Here is a 15,583-nt window from a genome sequence, read left to right as displayed (position 1 = left end):
CTCTCTCCAAATTATGCTTTTAAGTTTCACAACTGTGCTACTTTGGGCTGTTAGATTTTTGGTTTGTTTGTTTCCACATTACTTATTGTTGTTGTCATTTGCTCTTCGTTAAACAGTCCTCTCTCTCTGTAACCTATGGAACTGGTCCAGATGGGGCTGGCCTGGCAGGAATCTGGCATCAGCCATTGAACTTCTGTGCATGAGGGAGCCTTGACTGCAGCAATCCTGCTTCTGTTTGGTGGAAATTTTGCCACATCCCATGTATAGCCTAACCGGATGAGTGGAAGGTGGTAAGAAGTAGCCTTATTTTCCTCTGGTGTAGATATTTTAGAACCAGGATACGGTGGTTGTCCTCAAAATGCCCCATCAATTTGCCATGCTCTGAGGCTCCTTAGTTCTCATGTGAACCACTGATTGAAGTTTGCCCACGCGCCTCCCAGGCATCCCTGATGTTTCAGCTTATATAGAACATAAGCACCTTCTGGAAACCCAGTTATAGAGTATTTAACATAAAATATACAGTGTGGTTCTGATGTTAAAATCCAACCCCTTCCTCCTAAGAAATAGTAAAATGTCTCTGTCCCTATTGTTTCTTAAGCATTGTCATCCTGATTCTTTATCTATTGCTGGTTCTCACATTTTCACTCAGATATCAGTCTGTTTCACATTGGTTGTTTCCTTAATACCAGGAATTTTTCTGTTAATCGAGAACAATTCTCAATCTGCGTCTCTGAGCTTTAATTCTCTCTGAACTTTGCAATATGTGACAGGTTTTGATACCTTCCCCATTATTGGCCAGAAAAGAGCAACTTTCAGGGCCGAACGCAACCTGAAAGAACTTCCCTACTGTTCAAAAATTATAGATGTATGATAAATTCTGAGTCATAACATCAATCATTTCCCTAGGCTGCAGCTCCTGAGGATGTTCCTGTTTAATTGAACTAATTCTCAGGCAGACATACTCTCCATCCCAGTCTTAGACACTCTGAACCCAAAGTGATGATAGTCCAGCTGTTGAGATGACTTGATGGGATGTGTCTCTTTTTGTAAAAAAATAATAAAATGCCCATCATTGAAGATAACCCCAATGAGTCTCTTGCTAAATTAACGAGCCTGCCTAAGACACATTAGGACTACACTCAGTATATCCGTTTCAATTTTTTTCTCATATTGTTAATGTAATTTAGGTTTATCGTAGGAAATTTAGAAAACTGAATTAGCAAAAAAATTAAATCAATAACAAAATACTTGCAATTTACCAGAGGTGTTTAGTTTTTACATGTATTCTTCCAGACATTTAAAAATATATATTTAAATGAAAAATAGAATCCTACTGTTTGGTAATTCTTTTTCTTTTGTGTAATGAGCAATATCTAACTTGAATTTGAATATTAAACCTGAAAGCGAGAATTCTTAAATTTTCTCCACAGTAAGTAGATTTTCCCTAAAGTCAGGTAAGAGCAAACCAAGAATACATGCAGCGGCAAACAGCCTAGGTCACACTTCTTCTTTTCCTCATTTTTCTAGTTTTGGTAAATAAATGTGAAAATGAGATGACAAAAAAGGAACCTGTGTGCGATCAGGTCGCTATGCTGCCCCTCTACATTGGGTCTTGGTGACTTTTATCAAGAAAGGAGGCCTCGCTGGGGAACACGACAGATTTTATGTTGTGTTGGGGTCTTGGCAATGGTTAATAGTGACATGATTCTGTAGTGGGAATTGGTCTGTAAGGTTGCCCTCTGTTGGAGTGCCTCATTTAAACTTGCAAACACTCAGCTGGGTGTGGTTATGACATGGGAAATGATTACCGGAAGCCCCCCACCAGGGTAAGGCCCATCCTCTTGACTTGTCAATATGGCTACTGCACCCACTTTTTCTGTATGTCGAAAGCCAAGACTGACAGTCCCTTTAGAATAAGTATTTCAATTATTTTAGTTAATGTTTTTCTGTGCTATCACCTTAGGTAGTGCAGAGAGATGAAATTGTTATAATTTCCTACTTTATAATACTCACAATTCATATTAAAAATATTTCCATAGCTGTATTGTATGAGAAACAACTTACCTTTATTTTAAAGGCTAATATTTTTAGATAGTTTAAATCATGACGGTCATATAAATGTGTAATGAACACATGTCAAAGGTTTTATTTAACTCATTAAAAAATGAGAAAACCACTAAGAATGTTACAACTGATTCAAAGGAGACACCAGAGCAGATATATATCTCCAATCGGGAATGGCTCAAAGACAATGAAAGATGGAGATTACCTCTAGACAGAACACCCAGTAATCTTTTTCACCCATTCTAAAAGCTTTCATATTCCTAAGTTGAGTTTATATGCCACTGCCTTAAATGCAAGATTCTTTTCACTCTAGCTATGTGTCATGCAGCAAAGGAGGATACAATACCCATTTGGGAAGCTCCCTTCATGAAAAGTTTAGTACCATACCCCCTAGATCATCAATCGGTCCATGAGAAATTGGGGAGAAGAAATAAGAAAAGGTTGGCTTCTTGGGTGAGTTCTCTTAGTGGCAGCAAAGTGTTCAAGCAGTCAACTAGACTGTAGAAAGCACAGGAGAAAGAAATCTGAAACTTGCCCTTTCAGTTTCTCTTGTTCCAACAACTCCAGGGTTAGGAACTTTTTGACGAAGCGAAACTATAATTTCAGAGTAATCTTTGAGACTTAGTCAGAGGCGAGATGTACCAAATTCACACCATTTAGTTATACAATTTTTTTTGAGGTGGGAGACAATAACTTCTTTACTTTAAAAAACAGAAGTGTAAATAGATATCACCACATTTATCAATGCTCCCCCTCCTTTTTTTTTTTTTTTGGTCAGTAATTCCTTTGAAAGGCACTTCCTGACCACGGAAACTAAAGAAGCATACCGCCCGCCCACACACCAGTTACACAAATTTTACAAACTGAACAATTTAAATATTTAAATTTTTTCTGCTAGCATAAGCTTCACTGGGATTGTAACATCATCCAATTTTAACCACTACATTAAAAGTATCTTCAAACAGTTTTACCAATGCTCAGTTTAAATCATCTCTTGAAAATAGTGATTTCACGGAACTCAGGTCACCAAATGCCAGCAGGGGGAACGTCATGAAATTTCCAGTCAGCCCTCAGTGGAATTTCCCAGACTACCTATTTTGCATGAGGTGGAGTCCTCACAAAGCAAACGATGTATTTGTTTTGGAGACACCCTGGGTACTCACTAGTGATAGTTTCCTCACAATTAATTCTATTCTAGCTTGTTTGAAATAAAACACACTCCCCTGTCTACTTTGCCTGACTGGGAGTTTCGTGTCTCCAAGAAGACTTATTCTATCATTCTGACCCCAACAAATCTACTTTCTTACTCACTCACAGAAGAGTTGAGTGAGAGTCCAGGTGGAGGTATTGGACAGCTTCCCAGTGACTCATGAGTCAAGTCATAATTGTGCAATTTCATCATTTTGTTTGGAGGGAACTCCCATATTTCAACATCTCTCAAATTCTTATATTAGGCAGGAATACATTCCAAAATCAAAAACACAATCGTGGTGATTTGGACTTTTGACTCCATAGGTCAATGCACTCATCTGAGCATCAAGGGCAGGGCAATCAGATGGTCCTTCAAGTCCTTCTGACTCTACATGTACATTTGCAATTCTCCAAATTAAGACTGAGTTTCTTTAGAAAGCTCATCAAGAGCCTTGTGCCTGGCTAAGCCCTTGGAGGACGATGGCATTTTTCAATTAAAATTAACTATTACTTTTATGAGTATTTATTTAGGGTCTATCTCCCTTGCTAGACATTAAATTCTAGGAGGACGGGACTGATAGCTTTCTCACTCGGCACTATCTCTCCAGCACCTAACACAGTGCCAGGCACGTTCTAAGCATTCAGTATTTGTTGGACAAACGAATAAGGGTACCAGGAGCTTGGATTCCTACCCATGCAACGCTAGCAGTGAGGAAGCCTGACTAGAGTGGGATTGGGCAAACTGCTCTGACCTCAAGGGCAGCAGAAGAAACCTTCAGACAACTGTGATCGCTGTCAGGGACCTCTTCTGACAGCTGAGGCTGCAGGATCTGTAATACTCAGTCCCTAAAATCTTCCTAGCTAGGATGTATTGCTCTGGAATGGACAGAGCGATACATCAGTTGTGTAGCTCTATGCTTGCGGGAGATCTGCCTGTAAAAATTATGGGTGGACCCAGGATTTAGATGCCTGTCTTAAACATCTCCACCCTGGCCCATGCCTGCCAGATCAACTCCGACTCCACTCGTGGTGCTCACCCTCATCTTCCCAGCACTAGGCATTCTCAGTCCAATCCTAATGGAACTTGGCAAATGAGATCCAATCCCATTGCAACTTGGCAAGTCAGAGCCACAACCAGCAGTGAGCCCTGCCTGGTGTGGGGCTTTGTCCCTTAGGATGAAAGGGAAAGCTTAAAGGATGTATTAGAACAAGCCACGACACAGAGGGGTCATTTTTTAATACTTTGCACAAAGGCAGCACTGCCAGAAACATCCTTTTTGCTTTTCTTTTAACTCTAAAGAGCTAAATGTCCTGTATACATACACTGGTCAGTCACTACATATTACATAAGAGTACAGGATTTGAGCTTTATGTAAAGTGCAGGACTTCCTTCACTGACCTCTGCCATTGTGTCGGCAGTAGATAGGCATGCTTAAACTTTCTTCCGGGCTCAACTCAGAGGAGAGGGAGAAGCTGAGAGAAGCCCCAAGAAGTCTCCTCTCGAGCCCCCTGCATCTTGAGACCACACCATTTTTCCGACAAAGGAGAACCATGCCCCCTGCAAATACGTGTCCTCTCACCAGCACACAAAGCAAGATATTTTCACCTAACATCAAGTTAAACTTTAATAACAGTTTTAAGCTTAAAAGCTTCCCTTATGGTCTCCACAAGCATTCTGTTTCACTCTTGAAATCTGTGATCTGTACTAGAGATTGCAAAATATGATATTCAGAATTTGAAATAACAGTGATTGGGGGCAGCACAATAAGATTGAGTGGGGGCGGGACAGCAGAGAGAAAGCTCATCTGGACTTTGGTAGGCTCGCTCTTTGTCTCAGGGCTTAAGTGTTTCCCAGGATGAAATTATCTGATTAATGTGTGGTTTTCCATAAACACTGTCCATAGATTATGATCCAAGACAGTGTGTACTTAAACAAAGAAGTGTAGGAATGAAAGCATTTTCTTTCTTTCTTTTGCTGAATCTCTTCTTAGACTCACAATCCTAAACCGTGGGGGATATTTGACAATGTCAGCAGCCATTTGCAAATGTCCAGCTGTTGAGACACATCTCCTGGACGGGGTGAAAATGAACAAAATGCATCTGTTTTGCAAACTGCCAAACAGATGACTTGTGATCATAGTAAGTATCTGAAATTTACATTGAAAGGTTTTACACAGAACCTATGAGGAAGGGATAAAGTTGGATTTTAAATATGTGTGTGTGTGTGTGTGTGTGTGTGTGTGTGTGTGTGTGTTTGTATGTATGTATGTGTTTATTTGAGTAAGGCAAAAGAACAAGCGATGGCAGAAAGTGCTTTCCTTTTAATAATAGCAACAGAAAGGGAGATAATTTGGTCTGGGAAGGCTTACTGCATTTCTGCGAAGTCATTTGTTTATTGCTAAGTGATTTGCATACTGCTGGGGCTACCAGCTCCCTGCACTGAATTCCCCCAGGCTCTCTTCTCCTGCCTTCTTCCCACTCAGAGGATGGTAATCATTAACCTGGCAGGGGGAACACCAAGAACAAAAGAGCAATGGCAGTGGCAGGTGCTCAAAGTCACCTCTTACATTTAACTCTGTAAGAATCTGGGAACAGATCTGCCCTGTCAGCTTCTCAGGAGAAGAGTCAGACATTATTTTCTCTCTCTTGGAAAGAAAACCATTCGAGGGATTATGAATGTTACTCTGTGTCTCAGCCTGAAGTTTAAATCTTTTAAGCATGCAATTATTAAGATGCCAAGTTGCCTCACTTAATTACAACGTTTATTATGGTATTGAATACTTTAAATGCACTATTTATCACACCTGAGGAGAAGAGCCGGTCTGCCTTAATGGACCACTCTTAGTAGACCATCTATTGATTATCTTCTCTACTGAATTAATTCCTAGTAATCACCTAGAGAGCAGTCATTAAAGGAAGCGCCTCCTGCAAATACAGGCCTAGAATGGTGGGATGTGATGGGCCTTCAGATAGCGTCAGCTCTTGCCCCTCCTCTTGTAATTTGAGCCCCTCTAGTTAAAGAACAAAAGCCTTGAGATCAAACTGGTTTCTTCACTGTGGAAAGGCTTTATTTAAAGGGGACCACCACACAGAGCAGGACAAATCAGTTTCTTCCTTAAGAGTTTTTTATAACTGAGCCAATGTACTTTCGTTGCTCCCCCCACCTCACCCACCCGCCCCCCCGAAGGCCCTTTCCCACATTGAAACAACAAGACTGGTCTGTTGAAGAATGTACAGCCACCAAAGAGTTCAGTGCTTTGGGAGTTTCTACCACGTGCTGGGTACTGCACTGCCTCAGTTCATTGAATTTAATTCAATTTTTGAAGGAGTCCCTCATTCATGAACCTGACATCAAAGTATATATGATTAGCCCCATTTTTGGATGAAGTACCTGAGGTTCAGAGAGGTTATTGTCAGGGAGGGGAAATCTTCCCCTCTTAGTTCTTGTGGCTGGTCTAATAATCAAACTGACATGAGATGAATTAACAGGAAAAAATATCCTAATTTATTATGTGTGTACATATGGGAGTTCTGTAAGAATATGAGACCTGAGGCCCAATCACAAATTGGACATGGAGGCTTAATTGCCACCTTGAGCTAAAGAGAAAGGGTAAATTGTGGTTTAGAACTTAAAAAAGAAGGAAGACAATTCACATAGAGGTAGAAAAGCCAACTTCATCAGTGGAACACACAGAGAAGACTTTGATCAAATAACTCTTGCTCGGGTTCCTCTTTGTTTATCACACACTAGTTTATATTAAACTTTACAGTTGACTCTTGAACAACTGGGGGTTAGAGACACAAACCTGTTATGCAGTTAAAAATTCATGTATAACTTTTGACTCACCAAAACTTAACTACTAATAGCCTACTGTTGACTAGAAGCCTTACTGATAACATAAAGTCATTTAACATATATTTTGTATGTTATATGTATTAAATACCTAATTTTACAATAAAATAAGCTAGAGAAAAGAAAATGTTTTCAGAAAATCATAAGGAAGAGAAAATATATTTACGGTACTGTATGTATTTATTGAGAAAAGTTCTTAGGTCAGTGGATTGGTGCAGTTCAAACTTGTGTTGTTCAAGCATCAGATGCAGTTTATCTATGATGACAGCTCCCTTCCTGGAGCAGGTCCTCTATCTAAAAGTATTTTAAGCAGTTAGGAGGAGGGTCAATGGTTCTTCCTGAGTCTTTTGTTTCTTAAAGATAACTAGTTTAAAATAATGAACATCTGGACGTGGTTCCATAGTGTAGTGGTTAGCACGTCTGCTTTACACGCAGAAGGTACTGGGTTCAAGTCCCAGTGGAGCCACCATCCATGGTCTATGGCCATGCCACCCTGAACAAGCCTGATGTCTGATCTCGGAAGCTAAGCAGAGTCTAGCCTGGTTGGTTAGTACTTGGACGGGAGACCACCTAGGATGACCAGGGTGCTGTAGTCATAAATAATAATAAATGACAATTAAGAAATAATGAATATCCAAAAAAAGACGTATTTTAGAGTGGCAAAACTTTGTTCCCCCTCATTATGTATGTATTCAAGGTAAATAATAGTGGGTCATAGTAGCTCTGTCTGATTTCAAGGAGACATTGAGAAAAACGGCACACTGACAAGAGGGCGAGGAGGGCTAGGAAGGCAAAATCCAGAGCTGTGCTCCTGCCTTTACTCGGTGGAGGAAGGAGGTCCCTGAAGACTCAACATCTCCCAGGGGGCCATTGTTCTTTTGTTCTCTTACAAATCACATTCAGAAGTCACTTACATCACTAGGAAGAGCCTGCTGTCACAGGCACCTCTTTTACAAATGAATTGTCTCCTCTAATTCAGTCCCACTGCAGTACCCAGCCACTAGTGCAAAGGTGTATTTGCAAAACCAAAGAGTGAAGGTCTAGCTAGCTGCCTCTTTTCAAACTTCCCTTTCCTGTTGCTCCTTTCTCTTCTGGAATCAGGAGGGCAGAATGAGGATAGGGGCTGTGGTCCAAGAGCAGAGATTGGCCCTGGAGACTGAGAAGTTTCTAGACAAGCCACCAAGTCAGGGTTCTGGTATCCCACTGGCCATGCTAAGTCTAACGCAAAAGTCAATGAAGTTAGATTTGGCCACTTGGGAATGCCTCTAAGTTTGCATTTATAACCTCCAGTCACCCTTGTCGCATCCTTTTCATCCCTTGTGATATCTAATAACCACAACAATAATTATGTGGACAAAAAAAGGGGTTCTATGGAAGTAACCTCACAAATTCCTAACTAGACAGGTCACGGTGGGTAGTCATGCCCCAGGCATATAACTTCTTTAGTGAAAGGTTTTAAGCCAGCTTTGTCCATTTTTCTTGTGTTTGCATCTAGGTTAACACTCTTTTGAAATGCTAGAAGTAATATATCTGGAAGGCATGATTCCCCTCAAGAGAGCACATTATCTTGTTAACTATCCTGTAATCCTAATCCCTTACTTTGCTCTCTCCCACCCTCATGTAATCTTCCTGGGGCGTGGCTACCCACCATGACCTGCCTGTTTATGAATTTATAATCAGATCATCCTGTGAGCTTACTTTTTAGAATCCCCTTTTTGCCCACAACTCTTTTTGGTCATTAATCAATCCGAAAATGCATCGAGGACTTTTGGTCATATAGAGTGGTTTCACAGTGCTTGTAAGGCTCATTTCTAAAAGAAGTCTCAGTATCGATGTCATCTGGTTGACACCGTGGACCAATGGAGATGGAGCAACGCCGTAACCATGGGATGTGAATTTGAGGCTGAATTGTCCCAAACAGCGAAGGGCAGGAAATGGAAGGCAGTCAGGTCTCACGGCCTTCATTGCAAAAAAACAGTCTGGGTCATTTCTATCCTGTGAACTATCGTAATTTGAGTTTTGCCTTCTGTCTCATTTTTCTGTATTTCCCACCTAGTATAACATTTACAAAAGCCATCAAAGAATATTAACAATTACCTTATGCATCTTCATTAATCATAAACAGTTAGACTATATAGAAAAACTCCAGAAAACAAGTATAATGATTATGACTAATATTAGTAGCAGACAGGTAAAGACAATTAAACAAAATAGTTTCTGAGTTCAACCTCAATCTGTAAGTATAGAGGCCTCATCGATGTCTTGAGACAGCTGTCTCCCTCTGATGTCAGTGGCTTTTTATACATCCCTTGTAGCAGAGGCAAGTGTCAGAGACAGGGTTAGATGTCCATTCGTGGTTAGGAACCTGATAAGGTCCCTTCCAACAAGGTTGGAGAGTGTCTTTTATTTGATGTCCTTTTCAATAAACAAAATCTCCAGGCGACAGTGAATGATCTTTAAAGGCTTTGTCTCTTGGGAGCTCGCTGCGAAAGGAAGTGATTACCAACTTGGCATTTTCTTGAAATGATTCTATCAAAACTTGGCAATAGTGTAAGATGTCTCCTTTCAATAATGTCAGCTCACAAGTTCCTTCATCTAATTTATGTCCAGCTTAAATGCACTATGATGCATGAAGGAGTGAAAACAAAAAGAATGAGGTATGCCAGGTAGCCTAGAAGAACCAATTGTCTGTCTTGAGTTTCTCATAGCCCTAACTATTTATTTAACTTACAGCCATTGTTTACCCATACAGCACAGCCTAAAAGTTTATTTATTTTATAGTGCTCACTTATTTTACAATGCTCCCAATGTAATTTAACATAAAACCAGACACTTTGAAGTATTCCAGGGGCTTTTCTGGAACAACATAAAGTTATTCTTACATATATTAAAATTATAACCCTTAAAACCTCAATTTCTAATGAAAACTAAGAAGTCAAAATTATGAAGACATTTTATAAACTCTAGAAACATATTTCATATACATCAAAGTCAATTATTAACAGGGACTTATTTCTGTAAAACCTAGGTAAAATATAATATCGATAAATCAAAAGACATATCTGTTTTACTTAAACCAATACACTTAAAAACTGGCTTTTATTTACTAAAGATTTATCTTAGATTACGTGAACTTGAAAAGCATTTGAGTTAGTTTCTATATTTCTGAGAATAATAGAATACCCAATCCTTACAAGCACTTGCCTTTAAATTAATTTTAATATGATCTGGAAGTAGAAAATTATCGCACATTTACAACATATATATACACACACACACACACACACACACACACACACATACACACATAGACATAAATATAGTTTTTTTTAGTCATGAGAAAACTCATTAGTTTATAAAACAACAGTTGGATTCAAATTTTGTTTTAGAGGCATTTACAATTTATATCTATCCTTGATAAGTCGTTTCAAATAACCTTCCCCCTTTTAAAATAAGGACAGCCATTTTTAATATCTTAAAGAATTGGGTCGATGCTGAAATGACAACCTAAGTTGATTCATCTAAATCCTCCTTTTGAATCTTTGGGAGACCAATTAAGTGTGTTTTCCATCCATTTTGCCTAGTTTTATAGCTGTTTTTTCCCTAATTGTATGCACAAAAGATTTATTTAGAAGTATCTAAGGATTCTTATCTTGGCCACCTTAGTATTAATGGGGGGGCTGACGGCCCTGGGGTTTGTTAGCCTCAGGGGCACAATTTCCCATTTTAATTTCAGGTTTTCCTTTGAGATCCATAGAGTCTGAACAAACTTCTAGGGAAAACCAGCCCATACATGCACATCACCAGACAAGGCAAATGTGGTGACTATGCCTATAGGACTGCTTCGTGCCATAGAGAAATTTTTCCTCAGGCCATCACACAAAGATTCTTAGTTGCCTGAGGATACCCAGGAAAGGGCTGGTGAGAGTTTGCCAGATGCCGCTGGAACTATGATGCTTTCTGAGGCAAGGCCCATCTCTCAGGGTGATATCATTCCAGGGTGCCTTGACCTTCGCCAAGAACTCTCCCTTGGGCTCTGGAATGGTTGCAGTCACCACGCTGTATGCCTCAGGGTGTTTGTCTCTGCCACTCCAGATTCAGGGATCTGCAACAACTTTTGTTACCCCATTGGCTATTTACATTGGGGAAACAAGTACCCCTTCTCTTTTAAAGCTAAAGAGAGTTCAGTCTCTCATTTAACCAGCAAAGATTTTGTTCAGACTCTCAGTAAGCAGTCCAACTAAAAAGATAAAATTAAAAGCAGCAATCCATTTTTTCTCCCTTTCCCTGGGTTATTTCAACCCTTATCCACCTCGAGGATTTTCTAAGAACAGCTCAAATAAAGTCATGGACCTGCTACTTAAAGCAAGGAGGCCCAGGATTCCAAGAGAAAACTCATTCCAGTTCACCCAGTTCAAAGTGGGGAGCTGGGGGGGCACAGTGGGCCCTTGCTTGTACCTAGCACTGGATTCGGGTCCATGGGGTGGCCCTGGGTGGGCTTCTTCAGAATCTTACTGACTGTGTCAAGTCAGTGTGGGCAAAAGAAATGTCTAAACCAATAAAGAAAGTTTATAAGACTTTATTTGAGCCAACCTGACAACTGTCGGAAAGCGAGGTCTCAAATGCTTCAGAGAATATGAGGTTTGCAGTTTCTTTTCTGCATTTGACATTAAGGAGGGAATTTCAGGAAGATTACATGAAGGTAGAAGAAAGTAAGGTTGAGATTGGATTACAAGATAGTTAACAAAATTACATGCTCTCTCAAGGATGGTTTTGTTTATTTCTAAAGTGCGTTAACCCTAGATGCACAAAAACAATGGATGGGGCTTCCTTAAGGCAAAGATAAAATTTTATTAAAGAAGTTCTGTGCCTGGGCAATGACTACCTATCATGATCCGCCCAGTTAGGAATTCACGGTCAGATGACCCTGCGAGGTCACGTTCTGTAGAACCTCTTTTTGGGTCCACTGTGGGAGCAGGAACCCTGCCTGCTAACTCTCCTCTATGCATTTATACATAACACCAAGGTCCTGAATGCTAAGGGTTGGGTGTCCCATGGGGGCAGGTAGGACCAAAGCAGAGACTCAGTGTGCCCTGGGCCCGTGGCTATCTGCACTTCTTAACCTGCTTTCCTCTTATCACTCCGACATTGTAGTGGCTTTCACTTTGCAACTTAATCCTCACTTAAGAGGTTAAAAAATTAATTCCAATTGAGTTGCACTTTTTAAAAAGGTAAAAACACTTCCATCTCAGGGTTAAACCCTTTCGAAGTCCTCCACTCCATCTGGATCTCCACTATTTCTTTGGTCCCAAAATTTAGCCCCTGGCAATAGCTATCTTAACCATACCCGGGACAATCCCAACTAGGGGGCAGGCTGCCAATTCTAGTCCAAGCTCTGAGTGGGCGAGGCAGGCAGGCCTTTCTTGCCTAAGAAATCTCCACTTAATTTCAGACTCCCAGTCTGTGCTTCATTGGCGGTATTTCCCGGCTCTGAATGCAGGTACTCCTGCCCTCGTGGTTCCTATCATACATTTCCGGGAGTTCCCAGGGAGAGTGCCCTGAATTCTGTGGGACCTGGGCAGAAGCCAGTGGAGATCTGGGCTGGGGCAGAACCTGGAGGTCAGACATTGTACATACCGATTCCAGAAGTTCCTTTCCCCTTCTATTATTAAGCACTGTTTGTCATTAGTCTGGTGACTCATATTCTCTTTTTTCTTGGGGAAAGTCTCCATTCCTCAAATAAACAGACTCTGGCCCCCTTGGCCCTCCTCAGTACCTCTGGTGCATCACATGCTTAGGCTCTGATTGATTGCAGCTGTTCTAGGAAAGTCCCCAGACACACCCTTGGAATTGCCCTGTGGCTGAGGAAGCCTGTTAGCCCAGTGTTTCACTGAGATCCTGTCTTTATAACTCCAGGAAAATGGATGGCCGAAAAGTTTACTGAAAAAAGAAATTAGATAAAGAGGACTTACTAATGCCAGCTTCGTTCTTCCGGGTGCCCATGACCAAAACCTCTCCTTCTCTCCCACCCCTTATTCCACCAGTCAGCTAATCCTGAGGGCTCTATTTTCAAAACACATTTAGTGTAACTATTTCTTACCATCTCTACCTCTTCTACCCTGCTCCAAAACACCATTGTCTCTTTTAATAGCTCCTGACGTCTCCCTTGTTTTTCACCTGTGCTGCTCTGTGGTCTAATCAATGCAACAAAGTGGCACTGCTAAAGTTAAATCAGATTATGTCACTCCTGCTTAAGACTCTCCTTCCAATGGCTTTCTACGTCATGGGGCGGAGTAAAGCCAAAGTCTTTACAAGGACTTCAAGGCCCTACAAGTGCGGGCCCCTGGGCCCCCTCTGAACAACTCTTCTGCAGTTCTCCTCTGACTCAGTCCTTTTTAGCCACTGGGACTTTGTATTTGTTGCTTCCTTTTTCTGGAAAGCTCTTCCGCCAAATACATACAGGACTCACTGACTCTTGAGCTTTATTCAAGTGACTAATTAATTGTTCGATTACTTTGCATGACATTGAATTCTAAATCTGGGTATTTGACTTTAAGCCTTTGTTTCTCATTATTCAGTCACACTAACATGTAAAAAATAGGGAGAGACTGGCCAAAATCTGCACAGGCAACCCTCCCCACCTTTTTTTAAAAAAAGAAGCTACTGGTCCACTGAGATCTGACATAATTACACACACGCGCGCACACACACACACACACACACACACACACACACACACACAGATGCAGTTTTGTATTTGCTCACATGTAGGCTATATATTATGGTATGTGGAAGAAATCTGTCTGCTCACTAATGAGTACATCTCAAGAGAATATCTAGATGAATGCCGGGCAAGTTCTGACAACAATTTATGGCCACTGAGAAGTGTGAATTTACTTTGAAAATGGCTATTAGAAATGAAAATGTCAGGCCAACTCTGACTTTCTGAACCAGAATAGATGGATTCATCTTTTTATAAAGCTTCAGCATGTAAAACAGGTTCTGATCTTTCACCAGGATAAAAGTTTATTCAAGACTATGGCTAGAAGCCCATAGTAGCAGTAGCTCAGAGAGGAATTTCATAGTTTTTAAATTACGGTTTTAGATGTCTTGAAATTATTCTCAGAACTGGGTAGTACTAGCCTGACCACTTGAACATATTCATTTTCAAATGGGCATATTTTGCAGGTTGGCTGCAATACGGAGATAAAAAATTCATACACATATGTGAGGTATGCGGCTGTCTATAGAATATATGGTATATCTATGATTAGGCAGGAAGAAATTTGCTTGGTGCCAGCTTGAATTACAAATTCCAAGTTAAGACAGAGTTTAAAACTCAAAACAGAGTATCTTGAGCCCAACTCACCTTTTTTATTCAATAGTAGAGTATTCCTATATGTTTCTTTAATGACTTATATCTCCTCAAAATCTGCACTATGACAAGTCTTCAGAATTTGTGCCACAATTTGAATCTATGATGGTTTACTTTTATGTACCAAGTGAAATAAAGGATCCAACAATTCTGTGTTAGTACAGCTTGAGGCAATGAATAAACACTTGGCTTAGCTTATCTTTACATAGTGGTATCATACGGTTATTCAGATATTTAATCAGTCTTACAAAACTGCACATTCAAAAGGAAGAAAATTTAAAAGAGTTCCACAGTTTTTTCATACTCTACCTACCTCACATACTATGTCCTTCTTTGATTTAGCAGTCACGCTGCCAACAGAGATTTCATTGAGAAAGAAAACATACTGTCCTCTTTAAAATAAACTATGTTAAATGAAAGAGCCAGCTGCTTGCCTCTGGCCAAGCTGAGAAGAAAGGAAATTTAAATTGTAGATATTTTTCTGTCTTTATCTATCTCAATTCTTTTTATTGTTCTTTATTTTAAGTTGTTTTTTTTTTTTTTCCACCCATCTCTTCTAAATACAGGTGAAGATTGGGGAGGCTTGAAGTAAGCTGGGAAATCAAAGTTACTGAAAATCTGAAACTTGAAATGAAAGGAGATCCTACACGTAAATACTACCTTTTAGTTTATTTTTAAATCATGTCTATGTCCTTCATCTTACTTTGCTTTCAAATCGAATCAGCAGCATCATTTCTGTCATCTACCATGTGCTAGGCTTGTGCTAGTCACTGGAGATGTTCCAAAAAGTGAGACAGCACTCTCCCCCCAGGGGCCTCTCACGATGTGGTGACATATGTGTAAGCAATCATCACAACACGGTAAGTCACAGAAGACATACAAAATTAAACTCAGAAACTCAGTTGTGTTCCCACAGATTTAAAAACACAGTGTCAAGAAGGAGGAGAATCTCTCCCTCCACCAGTTCTTACAGCAGGATTAATAATAAAATAATGAAATTGACACAAGACTAGATAAACAGGAGAAAACCCAATTTAATATGCACACACGGGAGAATCATAATATGATGCTCAGGTCATAAAGAAAAGCTCAAAGAAATG

General features: G+C 40.2%; 1 long non-coding RNA gene and 1 other non-coding gene across 2 annotated transcripts; both read left to right on the top strand.

The window, feature by feature from the left end:
* Positions 1–7,501: 7,501 nt before the first annotated feature.
* TRNAV-UAC lies at positions 7,502–7,574 on the top strand. Its single transcript has one exon. It is a non-coding gene; the product is annotated as a tRNA-Val (tRNA).
* Positions 7,575–13,594: 6,020 nt separating this feature from the next.
* Positions 13,595–15,061, top strand: LOC111733926. The gene is made up of 3 exons (XR_002778279.1): positions 13,595–13,650; positions 14,297–14,340; positions 15,050–15,061. It is a non-coding gene; the product is annotated as an uncharacterized LOC111733926 (long non-coding RNA).
* Positions 15,062–15,583: the final 522 nt, after the last annotated feature.

The sequence above is a fragment of the Pteropus vampyrus genome, unplaced genomic scaffold, assembly GCF_000151845.1.
Source record: "Pteropus vampyrus isolate Shadow unplaced genomic scaffold, Pvam_2.0 Scaffold1, whole genome shotgun sequence".
Classification (NCBI taxonomy): Eukaryota; Metazoa; Chordata; class Mammalia; order Chiroptera; family Pteropodidae; genus Pteropus; species Pteropus vampyrus.
Note: the sequence above shows the minus strand (reverse complement) of the source record. Positions and strands in the feature narration are given on the sequence as shown.